Source organism: Cryptomeria japonica, chromosome 5 (assembly GCF_030272615.1).
Source record: "Cryptomeria japonica chromosome 5, Sugi_1.0, whole genome shotgun sequence".
NCBI lineage: Eukaryota > Viridiplantae > Streptophyta > Pinopsida > Cupressales > Cupressaceae > Cryptomeria > Cryptomeria japonica.
Window position 1 is genome coordinate 814,463,219 of NC_081409.1, and position 17,575 is coordinate 814,480,793.

Below are 17,575 nucleotides of genomic sequence, written 5' to 3' on the forward strand. Positions count from 1 at the left end.
ATAGCACATGCAGTAGGTATTGTTGCAAGATTTTCTGTAGATCCCAAAGAAACCCATATGACAACAATCAAGAGAATTTTTAGATACCTGAGAGGCACTGAATATTATGGCTTAGTATATGAAAAGAGGAATGATTTTGATTTAAAAGTTTATACTGATGTTGATTGGGCACGAAACATTGATGACAGGAAAAGCACAAGTGGTGGAGCTTTCTTCCTGGGAGATAGACTAGTAAGTTGGCTTAGCAAGAAATAAGGATGTATTTCACAGTCAATAGCTGAAGCTGAATATGTCGCTACAGCATTGAATTGTACCAATATTGCATGGATCAAACAACTATTGGAAGGTATAAATGAGAAAGTTACCAAGCCAGTAATTATATTCTATGATAATACTAGTGCCATTAACATTTCAAAGATTCTGGTAATGCACTCTAAAACAAAACATATCTCTATAAAGTATCATTATCTCAAAGAAGAAGTTCAAGAGAAGAAAGTTGTGCTAGAATATATTAGTTCAAAGGAGCAAATAGCAGACATCTTCACAAAGCCACTGCCAAGGGACACTTTTGAGTATCTCAGAAGCAAGTTAAGGGTCCTACCCCTATCTTCTATTCATTGACAGAGTTCGGTGAAAGCATCAATTTGATGAATCTACAGAATATTATGTGTGGATTGATGCTGATTTACCCACTTTAGAAGGTTTTCTAAAGGTGTGCAGGATATAGTGAATAGAGACAAGTTTTCTCTGATCGAGTTTTAGATGTTACATTTGCATGTGTAACACAGCAAAGAAAGCACTTCACAACAGAAGAGTTCATGATTTAGTTCTTTTACTTTTTGGCATTGTTGTCAAAGGGGGAGAAGACTAAATGATAGACTAAATGGTAAAGCCCTCAAATGAAGAAGATAACAGAAGACTAATGATAGGGGGAGAAGATTAAAATGAAAGATAATAGCTCAGAAGACTAATGAAAGAGGGAGAAAGCATAGAAGACTTCAGAAGAAGAAAATAGCTCAAAGATAATAGGAGAAGTCTCCACAGCAATCTGAATCCGAATCAATTTCAATATCTTGTTGGTATTACCATTTACAAGTTGGTATTTCCATCAATGCCAAAGGGGGAGATTGTTGGCATTACAGTAGAAAGGAGATTGTTGGCATTACAATAGAAAGGAGATTGTTGGCATTTCATTAAGGATATTGAGAAGGTTGTTGGAGATTATTGATATAACTGAAGAAGGATGATTATTGTCTTTATAATATTATTTTGTCATTGACGTCAAGAAATTGATTTTCTGATTTAGTATGATGTTGCCATATCCTAAGAAGTATGTATTGATGAGAATTAAGATGTCAATAAGCGACACAGAAAGAATGTGATAATGAAGGGGAATAATAAGTTATTCAATGGGCAACTATTACCAAGTTAGACAATGATGAGATCATGTTGTTTTGATTGTTTTACATATGTTGTTGATTGTAAGGTTAATACTATACTATGTCACCGAGCAAAGAACCTAGTTAGTAAACCCTAAGGTTATCGATATCGGTTAATGAAGGCAGAATGTCTACCGAGTAAAGTTTAGTATTTACTGAGTAACAATCGAGTTATGACAGATCTCATTGGATGGATAAAAGCATTATTTAATGAAGGAAGCTGATAAGCTGGAGATGAATAGATGATTGGTATGTCGCGCATGAATTTTGTTAAGGATCTATGGCAATTGAAAATCAAGAGGAAGATCTACAGCACAGATTGAACCTCAATAACCTAGCACAAGTTCCTAGGAAGGAATGCAAGTTCCAAGGTGAGGTAAAACATTTTCAAATCGAAGGATAAATTGAACCTAGTCAAGATTGATGATCTGATGGCCAAGATTGATCATGGGAAATGTGATCAAGGAGATTCAGCGGTTAGCAAATTGTTTATAAATAAGGAATTGTTGATAAATAATGTATGCGGGCAAGTGTAAGCATAGGGATGCTACAGAGTGATTATCGAGCATAGAAGCTTGAAGACCTATTTGATTAACAGAGTAGGGAGCCCAACAGAGGGACAAGATAAGTCCTATGACAAGATTGTTTTGAGCAAATAAGAATCTACTTTAGCATTTTAGATGTGAAGTTGCAGATATATTTTTATTACTATTATTTTGTAAAGTGATAGAAAATCTCTTAACCAAGTGGACTTAACAGTCTTATTTGTAAATCCTCTAGCAAGGTGACATTCTAAATGAGTGTTTGAAATCCTTTGACAAGGTCACTTCTAACAAAGAGAAGATCCTAACAGATCTGAGGGAAATCCCTTAACTGGGTCACATCTAGCAATGTGTTTGTAATCTTTAACAGGATTTTCTTTTAACTGAGCATACTCTAGAAGAGTATATTTCTTAGTGGGTCCGAAATCCCACAGTGGTTTTTCCCTATTTGGGTTTCCACGTTAAATCTACTGTTATATGTGTTAGGATGATTTTGTGTTTATGAGTTAGCATGTTTAGCAGTTTTTGGTTATATTGCTAAAGTATAAGTTACCGAGGTTGAATCTGTTGATTTTATGGAAGATTAAGTTTGTATGATTCACCCCCCCTCTCATCTTGTTATCTATTGGCATCAGTACTTTACATTTAGTATCAGAACTTACATTTAGGAGTAATATTGATTAGATTAGAGTTGTGATTCACTCTTTGATATCTAATTATGCAATTTACACTTATTTACTACCTAAAAACAATTTCCATTATCCTATTCAGTCTTTTGTTATAACATCTATATTCTTTTCTCTTAGTAGAATAACCCAAAAATATTACTTCATCACATCTAGGATAAAATTTCCCTAATGCATCATCTTTTCTATTATAATATTTACTCCCAAAAATTCTAAAATACCAGACAGTAGGAGTCTTACCATTATCACCTTTTATGTGTACTCTATTGAAAGTGTATACTGCAATATTGACAACTTCTCTCCAATAAATATTAGGCAATTTGACTTCCATCACCATTGACCTTGCAACATCTAAGATAGTTTTTTTCTTCCTTTCCACTATTTTGTTCTTCTATGGAGTTCTAGGTGTAGAAAATTGTCTTCTAATTCCATGCTTCTCACAAAAATTGTTGAACTCACTGGATGTAAACTCTTCGCCTTGATATGATCTTAATCATTTTATCTTCATTCTTGTTTCTGTCTCAATGAAGCTTAGAAAATTTTTAATTTCTCAAGAGCTTCTGATTTTTCTTTCAAAAATGCAACCCATATCATTCTAGAGTAATCATTAATAAGCAACATAAAGTATCTATCACCTTGAAAACTTTTAGTCCTTACCGGTCCACATAGATAAGTATGAATAAGATCAAGAGTTTTATTAGATCTATCATGTATGCTTCTAAAAGAAGTTCTAACTTGCTTACCCATTTGGCATTCTCTACATACTGAATTATAAGGCTTGATAATCTTGGGTAAATCTCTGATAGCCTGGGTTGAACTAATCTTAACTATGCAATCAAAATTTACATGACACATTTTCTTATGCCATAGCCAACTTTCATCAATCTGAGTAATCAAGCAGACCTTCTCATTGGAGTTCAAATGACAGATGTTTCCTTTGGTCGAAGATCTAGAGGCAATTTCCAAACAAGATCTATTCATAATCTTGCATTTTCCATCTTTGAATTGCAAATGAAATCCTTTATCCACCATCTAACCTAGACTCAAAAGATTATTCTTCAAACCTTCAACATAATAAGCATTGTTAGCATTAGTCTTACCATCCAAGGATATTGTTTCTTTGCCTTTGATTCTACATGCCTTGTCTCCAAATCTAACTAGTCCACCATAAAATTCTTGCAAACTCAAGCACTTCCTCTTGTTGCTAGCCATGTGATGTGAGAAACCACTGTCTATAACCCATTCATCCTTCTCTTAAATTTTAGTAGCTAGAGCCTTCTCCTAAGTATGATTTGTATCAATGACAGGTTCCAAACAATCATCCTTAATAGCAATAAAGACCCAATCTTTACTAGAGCTTCCATTATTAGATCCACTCGCAAGTTCATCATCATCATCATCAATAATACCTGTCATGCTCTATGAAGTGTACCTGTACCTGCAAACACAATGCACTCAATAAATCATTACAAGCAATGGTTACTGAATTAAAACAATGAAAGACAAAACCATAGCTAATCGATTTATTGCCTCCTAGTCAATGCGAGTATGAAAAATGCTCTCAGATTTGATTATGCATATTCTAGTGACTTGACTACACTTAGATGGAGGATTTGATGGATGAAAATGCATGATCTTAGCAAGAATAGCACGATTAAGCTAAGATTTAAGCTAAAATTAAGCATGATAACATTGCTAAAACTGATAAACTATAAGCTAGATGCCTATAATAACAATGCATAAGATGAGAATGAGATGAGATCAATAAATATGCAAAGATGATATGAAATTGGGATATGAAATTAGGACATGAAATTGGGACCCTTTGAGCTCCAAAATGAGGTCTATTTATAGGATTTCCAAGGCTAGGGGTGATGTGGCAAGAATCAATGGTGAAGATTGATCTGAAGATATCAATGGTTAAATTGGAGGAGGATGGCAAAGGGGGTTGGATTAAAGGGAACATTTGTCATCTCTATGGTGACAAGTGTCAAGAGGCTTCTAGAAGGAGTAGGATGAAAGGGAAAACTTAGTGACAAGTGTCACAAGGTTCTAGAAGATGTTGGATGAAAGGGGACATGATGGTAGGTAGAATGGGTTAGGTTTAGGAATGGTTAGGTTTAGGAGTGGTAGAAGTTAGGAGAATTTGAATTTAAAAATTCAAATAATATAAAAAGGATAATTAATCTCAACAACTCATAATTGATTTATTTACAATTAATTAGGAGATTTAGAAGAAATGAATTTGGTGGAGGGAATTAATTAATTTGAATTAATTAATTAAAGGGGTGAAATCAACCTATTAAATAAATCCTTAGATTTATTAATAAGTAGATGAAAGGGAATTTTAATCAAATTGATTTGTGAATTTAATTAAATTGGGGAGGAGGATTAATTAAATAATTGCTTATTTAATTAATTATCTTCATACCATTTTTAGGTGTATACATTTTGCCCCTCTTTGAAGTGGGGTGTGATGATGTGTTGATTCAAAGAATAATCTCAATTTGATGATCATGTTGATTTGATAGGATGCCCCAGCTCTTGATTGCTAAATCCCGGTATGATGATGCCCCCTCGGGAGATCAATTGAGATAATTGATCTTTGGAGTTTTTGTGAGACTGATATCTCGATAGATTTGATTAGATTTCTGCAACTGTGTTTTGATGAAAATGTGAGGTCTTTGATTAGCTTGATTGTTTAGATTGATAAGATTGAAAAATCTTGATTGATTAGATTTAGTTTGGTTTTAGGAAGGATTCATCCTACATAAGACAATGATGATCAAAGCGTCTGGTTTCAGGAAGGACTCATCCTGTATAAGACATGATCAAAACATCTAGTTTCAGGAAGGATACATCCTATATAAGACATGAATCAGAATCAGATCGTCTAGTTTCAGAAAGGATACATCCTGTATAAGACATGATCAAAATCGATTAGGTTTGATTGATTGATTTGATTTGATAAGGTTGATTAGATAAAGAACTGACAATTTGTTGACAGAAAGTTGTAGAAATATTTGGATATGCTGATGTTGATGTTGTTGAGAGAGATAGCATAAGATTTTCGTCAGGTCGACAATATCTGAGAGAGATGAGTCATCATTCTAATTGCGTATACACTTGTGATGATACTTTGATGACTCCTGCAATAGATTTAACCTTGGATAAAAGGAGCCTTTATGATCCCATGCAAGAATGAAATGCAAGCTAAAATGTAAATGAAATGCAATGGAATGCAAACTATGACCGGACCAGTCACTAGATTATTTTGCATTTTTATCATCATTGAGCTTTTGAAATGTGGGAAGTGAGTGCAAACATCAATGGTATAATTAAACCATGATGACCTGAGCACTTCTTTCCTAGATTTTGATATAGCAAGTTAACACAAGCATCGAGGTATAATTGAACCGTGATGACCCGAGTGTTGTTTGCATAAAACAGGCAGTATTAATCATTTCAATATGCAAATCGGAAATGTCTTCAATGATACTCTGATGATCATGTCCTGAGACAAATTTGCACATATTAATGATTAATTTTTAGATAGTGGACAAGAAAAATATCATGTTTCTTCCTTGTTCCTCTAGTCAATGACATCCTGGAGTCACTCAAAAATCATGATAGCGAAAAGCAATATAGAAAAATTTGAACAATCATGTTACAATTATTATTCAAAAAGATATTAGCCACTGAAAAGTGTGTGATGTGCTTTGATTGACTTCGTGATAGCTTGATAGTTGATAGTTTGATCTTGTGTTCAACATTGGATGTGTCTTAGTTTTGGCTTGATAAGAGTTGTCTAACTGTTTGTTCTACCTGTTTGATTAAGCTCAAAATGATCAAGAGTTTTTGCCCCCAGCTTGGTGTAGGATTTTGCCCCAGGCCTACAAACAAAGTTGTTATGATATATCCAATGATCCAAACAATGGTGAGAGAGCAGATGCGATGCTTGGTTATGTCCAAAAGCTTTATGATGGATATGGATAGCACTGATGGAAAATGAATGCAAGCGGAAAAATGCATGAACTAATAGATGGAAGTGCTAATTGACAGATAGCGCCTGTTTGTCAGGTTTTCACCATCTGTTTTTATTGCACTTTTTTTTATATTTGATTTTTTTCTTTTTTCTTTTTCTTTTTCACTTTTTAGGATTTTTCTACTTTTTCCCTTTTTTTGATTTTCTCTGATTTTTCACTTTTTTTTTATTTTTTCTGATTTTTCACTGTTTTTGATTTTTTCTGATTTTTCACTACTTTTTATTTTTTCTGATTTTTCAAACATAGAATTTCTTCAGGTGCATGCTATTGATAGGTTCCTCAAGCTGATCACCATCCTGTGTTGATAGCTGATATGCTCTTGATCCAAATACTATTGTGACCACAAATGGACCTAACCAATTTGGTTCAAATTTTCCTTTCTTTTCTCGATCTACCTGGTTGCATGGATTTTCCTTTAGCACTAGTTCTCCCACTTGAAAGATTCATGGTTTGACCTTATGATTAGAGCTCCAACACATTCTTTGCTGATATACCTTTAAATGATCAAAGGCATTTTGTCTTCATTCATGGATTAGTTCTAACTCTAGCAGTCTAGATACACTTTGTTCTTCATCTCGAATGAGACCTTTTAGTGATACACGTAGAGAAGGTATCTCTACTTTGATTGGCAATATGGCTTCTGATCCATATACAAGAGAGAAAGGTGTGGCACTTATCGGTGTGCGGATACTGGTGTGGTAAGCCCATAGAGCAGGGTTTAGTTGGATATGTCAATCTTTCCTAGCATCGTTCACTATCTTTTTGAGAATTTTCAGAATAGTTTTGTTAGATGCTTATGCCTGCCCATTTCCCTGTGGATAATATGGTGTGGTGAATCTGTGCTATATTTTGAACTTCTCACATAGCTCTTGTACATCTTGATTCTTGAATGGTCACCCATTATAAGTGATAGTGGTCATTGGTATTCCATAGTGATAGATGATATAGTTCAAGATAAATGTAGCAATTTGTTTTCCTATGATATTTATGAGAGGTATCGCTTCAATCCATTTTATAAAATATTATGTAGCTACAAGAATGAATTTGTGTCCATTAGATGAGGAAGGATTTATCTTCCCTACTAGATCAGGTCCCCATTGACAAAAAGGCCAAGATGTTGCTAAATCATGTAGTTCTTGTGCTGGTGCATGAATCAAGTTCCCATGGATTTGACATTGTTTGCATGTTCTTGCTATCTTGAAAGAATCACATTCCATAGTCGACCAATAATAGCCCAAGTGTATGAGTTTTTTGAAAGGGTAAGACCACTTGAATGAGTACCACAAATGTCATTATGGACTTCATGTAAGGCATTCTTAGATTCTTCTTATTCAAGACATCTTAAGAGAGTACCATCTAGACCTCGTTTATACAGGGTATCCATGACGAGAGTAAAATAGGAGGATTAGCAAATAAAGTTTCTCTTTCGGTTCTTTGATAAATCAGGAGGTAGGATATTGTCTTTCAAGTATGTGTAAGGTTGACCATAGTGGGAGGAATCGTGTCCAATAAGTTGACAAATGGTTTGGGAATCAAGACAATTAAAGGCAGGATGAAACAACTCTTCAACCAGGAATTCATAACGTTGTTGATTTTCCTGTGTCTGCAGTAGAGAAGCAAGTGTAGCCATGGCATCTACTACTTTGTTGTCGTTTCTTGGAATCTGTTCAAAAGTTATTTCTACAAAGTACTTCTTGATATAATCCACCATCTTTTTGTAAGGCATGAGTTTGTCATCTTTTGTTTGATAGTCATCATTGATTTGATTAATGACAAGCTGAGAGTCTCCAAAGACCTGAAGTTGTGTAATGTTCCATTCTACAGCCATTTTGATACCTCTTACCAATGCTTCATATTCTGCTATATTGTTTGTACACAGAAATCTTAATTTGTATGCTTTCGGGATTGTATGCCCTTGTGGTGTGATGAAAAGAATTCCTACTCCTGATCCATGTTGTGTATATGAACCATCAAAGTATAGTTGCCATGCTTTTGTTGTAACTGTTAAGATATCAGCATCAGGAAATTCAATCTGTAGAGGATGATTATCTTGAAGTGGTGTCTCTGCTAGTTGATTTGTGATGACTTGTCCCTTGATAGATTTTCTATCAACATATGTGATATCAAACTCACTTAGAATCATGATCCATTTTGCTAGTCATCCTGTCAATGTGGCTTTGCTGAGCAAATACTTCAGAGGATCGATTTTAGCTATCAACTTGATGGAGTGAGATAGTAGATAGTGTCGTAGTTTTTGAGAAGCAAAAACTATTGCCAAGCATGCCTTTTCTATTGATGAATAGTTAACCTCATATCCCACTAGTGTTATACTGATGTAGTAGATGGCTCATTCTTTTCCTTCCCTATCCTCTTGTGCGAGAAAAACTCCCAATGATGCTTTGGTAGTTGGTACATAGAGTAATAATGGTTTTCTTGAAATTGGTGACATTAGAACAGGTGGTTGCATGAGATATGCCTTGATCTTGTTGAATGCTTCTTCACATTGATGGTCCCATTTGTAATTAACATGTTTGTGCAATAGGTGAGTAAATGGTTGACATTTATCTACTAATTGAGCCACAAATCTTCTGATTGAATGGAGTCTTCCTTGTAGTGATCTTAGTTGACTGATATTTTTGGGAGATGCCATTTCCATGATTTCTTTTACCTTAGTTGGGTCTACTTTGATTCCTCTTTCTGAAACAATGTATCCCAATAGCTTTCCTGAAGTAACACCAAAGGCACATTTCTTAGGATTTAGCCTTAGCTTGTATTGTTCTAACCTGTCAAAGATCTTTTCTAGTATCTCTATATGTTCTTCTCTATTGTAGGATTTAGCAAATATGTCTTCCACATAGTCTTCCATGAATGTATGCATCATGCCATGAAATATATTTTTCATTGCTCTTTGATATGTAGCACCTGCGTTCTTCAATCCAAAAGGCAGGACGTTCTAGCAGAAAGTACCCCATGGGCATGTAAAAGTTGTCTTTTCTTGATGTCCAGGTGCTATTTTGATCTGATTGTATCCAGAGAAACCATCCATTAGAGAAAACATGGAGTGTCCAGTAGTTAAATCTACAATGATGTCGATGTTAGGCAAAGGAAAATCATCCTTTGGACATGCGTTATTAAGATCTCTGAAGTCTGTGCATATTTTGATGCTTTTATCAGGTTTTGAAATAGGAAAGATGTTGGATACCCATTGAGGATATGCTACAGGTCTGATGAATCCTACATCCAATAATTTCTTTAGTTCTGTTTTGACTAGGAGAGCGATATGCAGATGCATTTTCCTTAACTTTTGTTTGACTAATTTGGCTCCTGGACTAACATTTAAGTGATGCATAATAAGCTCTGGATCTAACCCTGGCATATCTACATATGACCAGGAAAATTTGATTTTCTTTCATTTGAAGAATTCCACATATTGTTGCATTTCTACCTCTGATAAAGATGTTGCTAGATGAAGAATCTTTGGTTGTTTTGTTGTGCCAATGTTAACTGCCTCTATTGGTTTGATCAAAATGGATGATCTTTCTTGATAGTGCTCAGGTAAAGTGTCAAATCTCCCATCTTCTGGTGCCTCGAGGAGGTTTTCACCATTAGATGTGTCCTTTGTTTATACTTTTTCTTGGTCTAATGTTGCTAATAAATGGTTATCAGCATTAGACCTGATATTGTTTTCTTTATTTTCACTTTTGCGACTAGGAGATTTGGCACCCACTTGACTAGAAGATGTGTTGCTAAAATTCCTGGTGAGAGTTGTTATGGGTTCGATTGTGTTAAGATATATAGATATGGCATGGTCATTTGGAAAGGTATCAATGGTGGTATGTCCTTCATTTTCCCAATCAATAAGCTCAGGGTGGATTAGAGGTAAGGGATCTTTAGGTTGGTATGTTTCAAGGGTTTCAAGGGTCATGATGGATGTATCAAAGTTTTCAATATGTGTGTTGATGTCTAGAATGGTACTCTTGTTAGAATGATCTCGCGTAAGAAGTTCCTGATTGTCCTTAGTTAAGTCCAAGTTAGCCAAATGTGATTCTAATTCAAATGAACTAGTTCATGATGTTTGTCCTGCCTACGTGTGAACTATATCGACTTCTATATCTCCTTCAAAGAATTTTTCTTCAGTTGATTCTTTAGAGTGATAGGAATCCCATTCCCATTCATTAGAATCTATATCACTTGCAGCTTGTAGTCTACAGATTTGGTCATATAACATTTCTTCTGCTTTTCTGGCTATACTTTTCCTTCTTTCATATTCAACTTCTTCAGGACTGAGATTGAGTTTTGTCAGCTTTTCTATGAGTTCTCCTGAACTTATATTAGCTTCTTTCTTGTTTTGATTGATATTTAATGCTCCTTGAGAGATGTTTTTAGTTTGTTTCTCTTGTTGATTTGAAGCTTTCTTCTTTTTCCATTTTGTGTTTGTTTGTGCTTGTTTCTTAACTGATTTTTCTTCCCTTTCAATTGCCAGTTGTTCTTGTCTGTTTTCATATTCCTTTTGTTGTTGACTAAAAGATGTGTCTTCTGGTATAGTGACTTGTCCATACCCTAAACCTCCTTTGTCTATAGTCTGTTGAGTATGAGGCTGAATAGGTTTTGAGACACCTTCCTTTCTTTTTCCTATAGGGCCTGTCCCAGTGTATCCCATCCTTCGAAGAATGTTGAATCCTTTTCCATATTTTTCCATAGGTATTCTGACATTGTTGACCTTTTGTTGAACTTCTTCATCTTTGTATAGCCATTGCAATACATCTTTGTATTATGTTTCCTCTGATAAGGTTCCACCATTAATAAATTCTCCATCAAATATCAGAAGATGTTTCACAATTGGTTGTTGTTTAGAGCTTGATGGTTTTCCCAAGGATTTAGGAGAAAGTGGTAATTGTGATATTGAGTATTCTCTGTTCCCTCGATCTCCTAGCTACATTTGTTTTTCCATACTTGATAGAATAGAGGCAAATGACTTTTCCTTGGATTGTGTGCTTGAAGATGTTACCTCCCTGTTATGTGGAACGATTACTTCTTGACCCATTTTTAGATTGCTAGAATATTGGAATGGATTTGCATCTGTAGATATTGTGATTTCTTGTCCTTCATAGGGAAATTTTACACATTCATGATAGGTTGATGGGACATCTTGCAAGTCATGTATCCATGGTCTCCCTAGGAGCACATTATATGATAGGTCCAAGTCTAGAACTTGGCATGCTGTGTGTTTTTGTAGAGGTCCCACTCTGATTTGTAGTATCACAATTTCCTTGGAGGAATGTTCTTCTTCATCATAGGCTTTTATAGTGATCCTTTTCCATACATCAACCGCATCTTCTGAATATCCTAAGGCATGAACAAGACTCAATGAGCAAATATTTAGGCCAGCTCCACCATCTATTAGAACATGCTTGACTCACATTTTGTGAATAAGGAATTCAATATGTAAGGGAGCATTGTGAGGGTGTTGCAAGGACATGTCGTCTTTGTCAGTGAATGATAAGCAATGAGGTTTTGTGAGGTGTCCCACCATGGTTTGGAATTGATCAATATCAAGATCTTTGGATATGGTTGTATCTAATAGTGCTCGTTCAAGAATCTCCTTGTGTGCAGGTGAAAGTTTTAAAAGTTCCAAGATTGATATTTGGGCAAGTGTTTTCTGCAATTGTTCCACTAGATTGTATTGTTTTGTTGTAGTAGATGATGTGTTTGTTGTAGGACCTGACAAAACAACTTTAGCTTTTCTTCTTGTGATAGCTTGAGCATGTTCTTGATTTTGTTTTTCTTTAAGTACAATCACATTCACCACATTGTCATATGTATGCGCGTAGTTCACCTTTGCTTTACCCTTACCATTGTTTATTGTTGATGACTCACCTTTCTCATAGTTTGGAAGTAGAGTTTTAAAGGCGGTATGAGATTCATTTGTTGTATGTCCATCCACAGTTATTACACCATTATCAGTTAAGTTTTGTATGACATGTTTCAACTTTTGACAATTATCTGTGAGATGTCCCTTGTTTCGATGGAAATTGTACTACTGATTATCATTCCACCAAGGTGGTTTGATTTGAGGTTCATAATTCCTTTCTTCTAGTAAAGCGATCAATTTGTTTGTGAGAAGTGTCTTTAGTGTTGATCCATGGGGTTCACCAATGTTTGTGAATTGCCTTCGAAAGAAAGTTTTGATAGTTGGTCTTTGTTGATTGTTGTTTTGTTGTGTTGCTGCTTAGTGAGTAGATAAATTGAAAATTGGTTGTTTGATTTCACATTTTTGCTATCTACTATTCCATTGTTGACGACATTTCGATTTCTATTCCAAAACTTTGGTTTATCATTGTGATTATTGTTGGGAGGATGGACTCCTTCTTTGCATATTTTCAACTCACCTTTCTTTATCATGGCTTCCTCCATTCTAATTCCATTATCAACCATTTTTCCAAAGTTTTGATTTACTTGCATTTTTAAGTAATAACTCATTTGATCATTTAAGTTGTCAATGAATATGTCCATTTTTTCATACTCTGGCAATGTACGAGGATACCACGATGCTAGGCATCTCCATCATTGTAAGAACTTCATGAAGGGTTCTCCAATCTTTTGTTTAGTGTTACATAGGTCTAGCATGGTTACTTCATGTTGTATGTTATAGGAGTATTGTGAAACAAACTTATCCACCAACTTTGAAAATGATCTGATTCCATGTGTAAGTTTGGAGAACCATTCCATAGCTAATCCAGTTAAGCTTTTTGGAAATAGTCTCATTAAGTAGGTATCCTCATGTGCAAACTCCATACTCATTGTACAAAATTCTCTTACATGATCTTGAGGGTCAATGCTTCCATCATATTTTTCATATATCGAGGTTTCAAAACCTATAGGAAATGGTATCATGTTTAGATTTTTGTCGAAAGGATAAGGAAAAATTTCTTCTTGATTTGTGTTTGCATTGCTTGTAGTTGTTGTGTGAGAGTCATGATAGGATTATCAACATGATTTGTTCTTGCATGACCATGATTTTGCATTCTAGGAGGATTGGGATCTCTTCTTGTTTCATCTCTAGCTCTTCTTGTATCCTCATTGAATTGAATATTATTCAGGATTTCTACTTCATCTCTTCTAGGTATGCCGATTTCTTCATTGGTCTTGGTGATATTGGGAATTAATGTTTCATTCATGCGGAGACCAAAGATGTCCTCATATTGTTCATTATTATGAGGAGGGTCACTTTTCTTTTGTGTCAATTTATTCACATCAAAATCTTGGGGAAGTGTAGCACCAGATTTGGCTAACATTAGAAAGTATTTTTCTTTTTCTTCCTCCAATAATCTTTGCATAAATTTGTCGAATTGGGGATCTTTTTTGATGTCTCTGATGTTTTGTTCTATTATTTCTCCGTCAACTTGTATTTCATCTTCATGTTCCATGGTTATATTCTCTTTGAATTTTTTCAATGTTTTGACTTCAGTCTCTGCAATCCTTCGTCTCTGAGCTCTTGTTAGAATGGGCATACACGTGTGTTATTTTGCTTAGGATTCAATTGTCCAAAAGGTTGTTTTGGGTAAGTGATCAATGGTCAATTTCAAGGCAATAGAGTGATATGACACTAAAAGAGAATTCAAGTGTTTAAAAGTTTGCAAGTTTTTCTATCTTCAGTTTTAGAGTGCAATGGTGATGATTTGATAAGAACCAAGTCCAGTAGGAATGATCTATCCTACGATGTGGGACAAGGTTATCCTGACTAAACGTTTCAGTTTCGTGATAAAGGATGATTGATCCTAATGAGAAACTATGTTTGAATGATCAATTTATCAAAGAGGGTGATAATGCACTTTGAGATGTTTAGATTTTAAACTTGTTGGGGATAAGCACTTGAAAATTTTGAGGTGTATATTTTCTAAAGTCTAATTTTGATGGATGATACTTCACCAAGAAAACCAAGCAGACAATATAAGCCCGGATTGATAGATAATAGGTGTTTATGCTTACTACAAATTGATCAGGCAAAAATGATAAATCTAAAATAGGCATGCAGGACACAACTTTGGATTGACAGATGCAGAGTTTCATATGACAAATTATGCAGCATAGAACGACAAGAGATACAAAACAGAATGCCAAACTAGTGACTTCATGTGTAAAGCGGTGTTTCATATGACATAGAACCTTGACTCATATGACAAAAGATCAAGCAATACGACAAAATATCTTGACTCGTATGACAAGTATTTTAACAGGTGTAAAAAGTGTTTGTTTGTTTGAGTTTTGATCACTGAATTTTGATGTTTACTTTTGTTTTCCAGTTTTAAGTGTCTGATTTTTCAATTTAGGGATGAATACACAACAAACACATGATGTGATACATGACTCTCAATCAATCTAAACCCTAAGGAAGTTGGTTGAGAATGAAAAACTTTGCTTGCTGACTTAGGTACACACCCAATAGCTAATCACAATACGGTCGCTAAGTCTCACACAATGGATTCTCAATGTCGTATTATCCGACTCCAAATGCTAATGGGGGCACGATATAGCAAGTGTCTTGGGAGAGTTACTATCTCTCTTGCACAAATATTATCACCCTTTCGGAGGTGAATCGGGTAGCTTCTATTTTAACCAGCACTAGTAAGGTATCCGTTTGGTGTGTCAGGGTATAAACTCAATTAAGAGATCTCCCAGCCTTGAAAACCAAGGTTTGATATACCTGAAGGTGTTGGGATTTGGCATTATAACAGACAATGGGAGATTGTTGGCATTTCAATAAGGATATTGAGAAGGTTGTTGATAATTATGGATATAACTGATTAAGGATGATTACTGTCTTAATATTATTATTTTGTCATTGATGTCAAGAAATTGATTTTCTAATTTAGTATGATGTTGCCATATCTTGAGAAGTATGATTTGATGAGTATAAAGATGTCGGTAAAAGACACAAAAAGAATATGATGAATAAGAAGATGAATAAGGTATTCAATGGGCAACTATTACTGAGTTAGACAATGATGAGATCATGATGTTTAGATTGTTTTAACATCATACATACGTTGTAAATTGTAAGGTTAATACTATACTATGTTACTGAGCAAAGAACCTAGTCGATAAACCCTAAGGAACCTAATCAGTAAACCCTAAGGTTATCGCTATCGATTAATGAAGGCAAAATGTCTACCGAGTGAAGTTGAGTATTTACCGAGTTGTTATCGAGTTGTAACCGAGCTGTAACAGAATACATTAAATGGTTACATGCATTATTTAATGAAGGAAGCTGATGAGCTAGAACTGATTAAATGATAGGTATGTCGTGCATGAAGTTTGTTAATGAATCTATGGCAAAGGAAAATTGGCATGAAGATCTACATCGCAGATTGAACCGCATTACCCTAGCACAAGTTCCAAGAAATGTATGCAACTTCCTAGGTGGGGTAAAATGTTTTTCAAATCGAAGGATACATTGAACCTGGACAAGATTGAAGATCTGATGGCTATGATTGATCATGGGAAGAGTGATCAAGGAGATTAAGCAGTTGGTGAATTATTTATAAATAGAGTTGTTGATAAACAATGTATGCGGGCAAATGTATGCACAGGGATGCTACATAGTGATTACTGAGCATAGAAGCTTGAAGACCTGTTTGAATAATAGAGTATAGAAGCCCAGTAGATGGACAAGATTAGTTCTATGTCTAGATTGTATTGAGAAAATAAGAATCTACTTTAGCATTTTAGATGTGAAGTTGCAGATAGATTTTTATTACTGTTATTTTGTGAAAGTGATAGAAAATCTCTTAACCGAGTGGACTTAACAATCTTATTTGTAAAACCCTCTAGCAAGGTGACATTCTGATTGAGTGTTCGAAATCCTTTAACAAGGTCACTTCTAACAAGGTGAAGATCCTAACAGATCTGAGGGAAATCCCTTAACCGGGTCACATCTAGCAATGTGTTTGTAATCTTTAACAGGATTCGCTTTTAACCAAGCATACTCTAGAAGAGTATATTTCTCAGTGGGTCCAAAATCCCACAGTGGTTTTTCCCTATTTGGGTTTCCATGTTAAATCTAGTGTTATGAGGTTTATGATGTTTATATGCTTTTGAGTTTGCATGTTTAGCAGTTTTGGTTATATTACTGAAGTATATCTTACCAAGGTTGAATCTGATGTTTTTTATGGAAGATTAAGTTTGTATGATTCACCCCCCCCCTCTCATCTTGTTGGCTATTGGATCTGTACTTACATTAAGTATCAGAACTATCAATTGGTATCAGAGCTTTGGACTCTGGAAGAAAAGTTTAAAGGTACTTGAGGCAAAGATCCAAAGATGTATAAGAGGGATGCACCAAAACTGAACAAGTCAAGTTTCTATACATGGCAGAAAAGGATGAAGTTGCACCTATTAGGAGTTGGAGAATATGTTGTATATTATCTGGAGAATGACTTCATCACACCAAACACCTATCCATTGACTATGGAAGAAATAAAGGAAAAGCAAGAACATATCCAAGAAATGATTGAAATAACATCTGCATTGACCGACTCAGAGTTTAATGATCTAGAAGGCTACAATGATGCAAAGGCAATGTGGGACAAGCTCATATCTGTATATGGTGGTGATGAACATGTTCAAAGAGCAAAAGTAGATAGTCTAAGAGGAAAACTTGAATCTATGAGGATGAATGAAGGTGAGAACATAACTCAGTATAGTACAAGACTAAAGGAGATTGTCAATCAAATCAAAGGAGCAGGTGGAACTATTGAAGAAAAGGATATAACAAGTACATTGTTAAGAACCCTTCTACCGGCTTATGCAATCCGAGTCTCTACAATCAATGAATTGAGGTCTGTACCTAATATCCTAGTTTA